This window comes from Saccoglossus kowalevskii, chromosome 4 (genome assembly GCF_978046115.1).
Source record: "Saccoglossus kowalevskii chromosome 4, keSacKowa6.1, whole genome shotgun sequence".
NCBI classification, from domain to species: domain Eukaryota; kingdom Metazoa; phylum Hemichordata; class Enteropneusta; family Harrimaniidae; genus Saccoglossus; species Saccoglossus kowalevskii.
This window is the reverse complement of record NC_140644.1, coordinates 42,980,034-42,986,364: the sequence shown is the minus strand read 5'-3', so window position 1 is coordinate 42,986,364 and position 6,331 is coordinate 42,980,034.

The following is a 6,331-nucleotide window of genomic DNA, read 5'->3' as shown; positions in this document are numbered from 1 at the left end:
GTACTGTGACGTCATGAGTTAGGCGACACTCAGTCTGTAATTTGACACCTTTGGATATACACAATACCAGGGTGGTGCTGCGGGGGCTGGGTCAACTGAGTTTTTCAACCAACTGGAAGACATTGGCCGCATGTGGACCTCTCTTGCATTGAAAGACACTCACTCAAGCGTGTAAACTAGGACAACGCCAATTTCACAGGAAATGAACTTCTGATATATCAAACAATTACTTTGAAAACTAGTTTATTTTTGGAATATAAAAAAATAGTATTAAACATTTTAATTAATAATCGGTCATATTTTGAAAAAAACTGACGTTTTTATTTTATTTTAAAGAGTTGACTGAACGTAGAAATAAATGTATGGACAGGTTTCATGGAATATGTGTTCTCACGTGAAGAAAACAGACGTACCACAAATGACAACGTTACGAATTGAATAGCTTCTCCTTTTTTTTCACTTCAGGGAGCCATATCGCTGGAATAAACGCCAACGCGGAATCGTCTCGATTTTAAACCTCAACCAAATATGTTGAAAAAAAATATCGTGACGTTGTGCCTGTCTAGTACTTTTTACAATAACAATGGTCATTCAGAAGAGATCTCCTCTTTGAGGGATTCAAACTTTGATTAAAGAAATCCAATCTCCTTCTTCCTTTCAGAAGTCACGTACAGACGGCTGGCACTTGCTTCTGAATCATCGGCAGTGTTAACGTCACTGAATTGAAACAACGTTTTTGGAATGAGGTTTTAAGAAAATTGCTGGCATCGATGCCCCATTTCACCATCACACAAGGGTATTAGATCGGCAATCAATTCAGACATACACGGAACATTTTTTTTTATTTTACGGGTCATTGTAAATTACTTTTTAAAGTAATTTAGTGACCGGCTTCGTTATTTTGCCAACATATGCAACGGTTTTACATACAGTGCATTACCGACATTGCCGTGAATTATGAGCTCTCGGGTGTTATGGTGAATGACGTATATTTTAATTAAATTTTATTATATAGGAGAATAAAAAAAATGAATACGGTAGAACCAAGAGCCAAGCTATAATAAATAAAAGTCACAAGACGTATTGAAAATGCAATCACAATTGGAGCAAGATGAGAAGACTAATAAGTGTGACATAAAATACCAGTCCCGATTTAACGAACCCAGGGTGTTTAATGAAACCAGTTTAAAAGGAATGATAGCATAAGTCTCGCATGTCATTTAAATTGGTGGCTTGTAGACACGCTAAGGGAGGGACCAATAGAAACTTATAGTGGGCCGGCGATAGAAGAAAAACTGTTCAAAATATTGTTTTCCTTCATTTAGTTTTCTACTAACTCTATTTTCCATAATTTCAAAGTATCGTTTTTCTGTTATTAATCCCTCCAGGTTTTTCCATGATTTTTCAAGTTTTTTTTTCCTGTGCAAATTTGTTTTCCAATTCTGCCATCGCCACCGAGTGTCTCATGATCAACTTTTAAGATATGCAATAATTGTCAAATTACTACAAATAGAAGTCATCTCCTGTTATACTATCGCGGTGACAAAATAATCATCGGACTGGCAAGCTGTCTCTCTAATTTGCCAATTAAGATTAAGCATTGTGAATAAATTCGGCTAATATATCGCGTTAACAATTGTATGCCCCCGATTGATGATGCAAACGTTACTATTATTAACGTAATCGCTTCTGACAATTCCATTATGGTCACGTCGATCGATCCACTGCCGTGATATGACATGCTCGACAGTGAAATGATTACACCGCCCATTTCCAGGGAAACACTTGTTGATTACTACATGTGACTATCACAGTCCGTATATCAAAATACAGAATTCACAACAGATTATAATTTCAACCTTTCATAATTTGTGAAAATTGGTGTTCAACATATTGTATTTTGAAAACAATGGGCTAAATATTATGGAAATAATTCTAGTTTGGGGAAGTTTTCTATAGAAATCGATGAAAGCATCATTTCAACAAAGTGCGTCCCCACTCGTCGAAATGTACGGCGAACGTACCATAGCAAGAAAAGTTGCAAAATGGACGCAATTACTGATTTGTACACCAACTATTTACTAAGATTACAAAATACACAAATTTTTATAAATCTTGATGTACTGTAAAATACTTTATTTTAACTGGAATTAAATTTCGCTGAAAAGACTTTTAGGTTGTTTTTTTTAAATAATTTATGTTCACTTATATTTGACGTGTTGAATGAAAAATATAGAAAAAAATTATATTTGCTGCATTTTATTTTCACTGAATCATTGCTTCAGCGTAAATAAAATATTTTATAGTAACACATTAGACTGAACATATTCATGATATTATACTGAGCAAGTGAATGGCACCAAATATATGAATATATGTAAGCAGCTACTATGAGATTACAATTATACCTCAGTATTACTGTAAATGTATTAATTATTCACTGGGGTTTACTTTCGCTAAAATGTATAACTCATTGTTTCATTGGCAAATTCGTGAACTTGAAACCCGATGAATATATATATTAAAATAGCGAAATTAAATGTTAGAGAAAATAAGTGCTTTTACATTATTCGTTGTTATATGTTAATCAGATTAATACTGAAATGTTAGGAGGGGTGGGGCTTCACAAAAAAATATTTACGAGACCTTGAAAGAAAAGAAAAAAATTGCTGAGATAAGTTACACCGTGACGATTTGTGCATTTTAGAAGTAGCATTGTAATAAATGAACGATGGGAAGTATAAATTTCTGAGCTACAATATTTAGCGTATAACATTAGCATAACACTTGAAAGGGCGCCCAAGAAACGTGTTTTAGAAGGGAATTTTCAGAAAATCCATGTTTGCATTGAGGTCTTCTGTTTAGTTCTATGCTCCACGTTTAAATCACAATTTTCAAGGCTGGGTGTGCAACTTTTACCTGAGTGGCCCCCGGGTTTCTACCATCTGTACAGTCAGATCAGAGGACGCGTCGGTTCAACTCGCGCATGCACTGACGCAGTACTTGTTTCTTGTGGTCAATTATTTTATTATTTTACTTTTCTATGTTATCAGCTTCCATGAGTTCACCGTGTATGATATACGGGTGTCGATTGTTCAAATTCATTTTAATGTTCAACAACTTAACATGTTACATCTTGTAATGACACACTGATGCAATGATTCAAACAACAAAATAACAGTTTCTATATAACCACGATGTAGTGAAACTTGGATTTGAATTGGAAATGCCATGTGAAATAGTAAATTACTTGTATATTAAAGAGATTGTCAATGTGTTGACCCTAGGGGGTAGACACTTGGGGTAATCTTTCCGGCATGTGTACAAGTCCATATGTTCAAAATAATCATTGATTTAACAAATATAAACACCTGAATGACAACACTTTGTGATAAATGATGGTCAGACCTGTAATGACATCCCATAGAACTGAATATACACCAGATAAATCCAAATCCAATGCAATCTCTATCTAACACTTCCTACCACGTGGATTAGCTGCCAAGTGCACGCATATAGTATTTAATCTTTGGTTATACCCGGGAGACAGAAATGTCTTATTAAGATCAGGCTTTGTTATAACCGTATAGAAATGGTTGACATAGAATACTATGAAGTGTAACAAGTCATTCATATGACATAGTCCCTGTCGTGCAATAGTAAACAAAACTGAAATTACTCAGGTATTGTGAATCAAAACTTGAGTGAAAATTACGTCATTCGTCCATCTTAACTGGATCGCAAATAAATGTGCATAATGTGACATGATGAATTATGTAAGTGTGAAGTTTGAACATGATCGGACCTGAGAAGACAAAGATATGCTCCACAAGAGCATTCATTATAAGATCAAAGAACTCCCGTTTTCTGAGAGTATTGGAGGCAAGAGACAATGTAACAGATCATCTATGTACCAAGTTTCATTGAAATGTGATTAGAACCAAAAAATTATAAATGTTTATGCTAATTATGGAAATAATAGATTTTAACCCCAAACTAATCAGGTTTGCACATTGACAAATTGAATAATTAGTAGTAGATATCAGTGTGAAAACTTAAAATTGATTTAATTATGCAAATTAGGTAATTAATATGTACAGATGTTAATTAATCAGGTCTGTCTATTGTCTTACAGCATTTATGTACCAAATGTTATTGAAAGTAAAGTTGAAAATAGGTTAGTTATGCAAATTAGATAATTATTTACCCCAAAACTAAATCAGGTCTCTGCATAGTCCTACAGGGGGAGTAAATACCAAAATGTACAGACATATGAACACCACGATACAACTGGGTGAGTATTTATTTGTTCAAATAATTCATTTAAATTTTACCCCCATGTGTATTTATTTTGGAACACAACGCCCATGCTGACGATTCAGCACACTTTGACAGTGCACATTTTTGCCTGTAAACAAATATATGAATTCATGGAATACTATAGTCCACTCTTTAAAGCGCCGTAGTCTTCGCGCAGCGCGTGTTCGAATTTCATGTTTATAAACAATGTATTTTACACGCGTTGTATACGTCGCTATGAGTCCCATATCGAACAGGACGCGGCACGACGACTGCCGCCCTTTAAATATTTTATTTTGCATTTTAGTTGTAATGTTAAGCACTTCATCGCGCCGCATCCTGCTCGATATGGGACTCACAGCGACGTATACAGTACAACGCGTGTAAATTACGTTGTTTACTCGAAATTTGGATACGCGTGACGACTGTAGCACTTCAATGGGCGACGGTTGGCGCGCCCGTCGCGTTCGACATGGACCCCAAGCGACGCAAACAGCGCGCGTGAAATACACATTGTTGAAATTTGAACGCGCTGCACGACATCTGCTGCCATTAAATCACAGTTAAATTACATTTGCCCGGACACTAGACTTCTATCAACTTGTGCTTTATACGTCTCTTTATCAGTTGCTGTCTATTACCCAAACACCCCGGCGACTAATCAACAAAAAACAACGTATTCTCAACCTAGCCATCCCTACCATTTAACACATGACAGTTTCCATCATTATATATAATGACATCACAGGTCACATGTCAAGTGTATGTCACGTATTATTGTTATATCACGCACGTTTATTGTTAAACAATATTCATTGCATTTCCGCCCATCGTGAAAAACTGTACAAATAGATAGCTACAGAAATTTAATTTCAGTCGGAACAAGCCTGATTGACTAAAGAATAAACTCGTCAGAATATTTGCTGCTTTCCCGGCTGACTCATACCTATTAACCTTTACATTTAAATATTACTTTTCCGTTGACAGACATCTATTATATACACATTATTGTGTTCATTTCCAATTTGACAGATGTCACTTTTCTTATCAATGTTTCAGGCCACAGTAAGATATTTTTTTGTTTGCATGCTTATAGATGAGTAAAAACATATATGCACAGAAAAAAACTCCAGTAAGTCAGCTGATTGGATACATACTTCGATGCAAGTCTTAAAACGTTCGTTATTTAGGGGCAGCCATTTATTTCTGCTAGGGTTGCTATTCCCATGTGTCGCAAAAGTGGGTACGACAAAACGGGTATATATATATATATATTCGCCGGGTTATTGGGTTTAGCAGATTTGTAGATTCCAACCACTGCGATACTGTGACCCAAGCCGCTTGTCTATGCATATAATAACAAGTACCGTTCAGGGAATTATAACAAACAGAACCAGAGATTAGCAATCGAGTCTAGTTTTGATGTTTGAAAGAAACAACCCAATCAACAGGCAATGTATTTGAGTATTCCCTACTAATTAGCATATTTAGTAGCTATCGGTGAAATAAGCAAAAATTAAGATATATACAGTACATTTGTTGGTAAATTTGTCATGTTTTTTTTTTTTTTTTCAGTTAGTACATGAAATGACTTATATTTGTGAATACAATAGAACAACAAATTGTCTTGCAGCCAAATTTACATTTTTAATAATTAGAATTCTTATCAATAATATTATAGACTTTTATTCCATGTCACCGGGCAAAATTCAAGAATAATTCATTTTACCATGGAAACCAATATAAAAATTAAGTTCCCACGAACCTAATTTTTGTAATTTTACACACGGTATCAACACCCGGTTGGGAAACGCCTTTGTTCTAAGGTGTTAATCCCCCCGAGGGACTGTTTTTACAGTATTACATACGATCCTAAATTCGGCTCAAACCTTTTTAATTAGATGCATCTCGTGTGTTGTGCCTCTCACAGTATGGTCTGATTTTGCTTTTGTTTTTTGCTAGAGAAAATTAAACTTCCATACCGAGTTTGCTCGGTTTCTATAAATGCCGTAGTAGGGCTAAACTTTGTCAA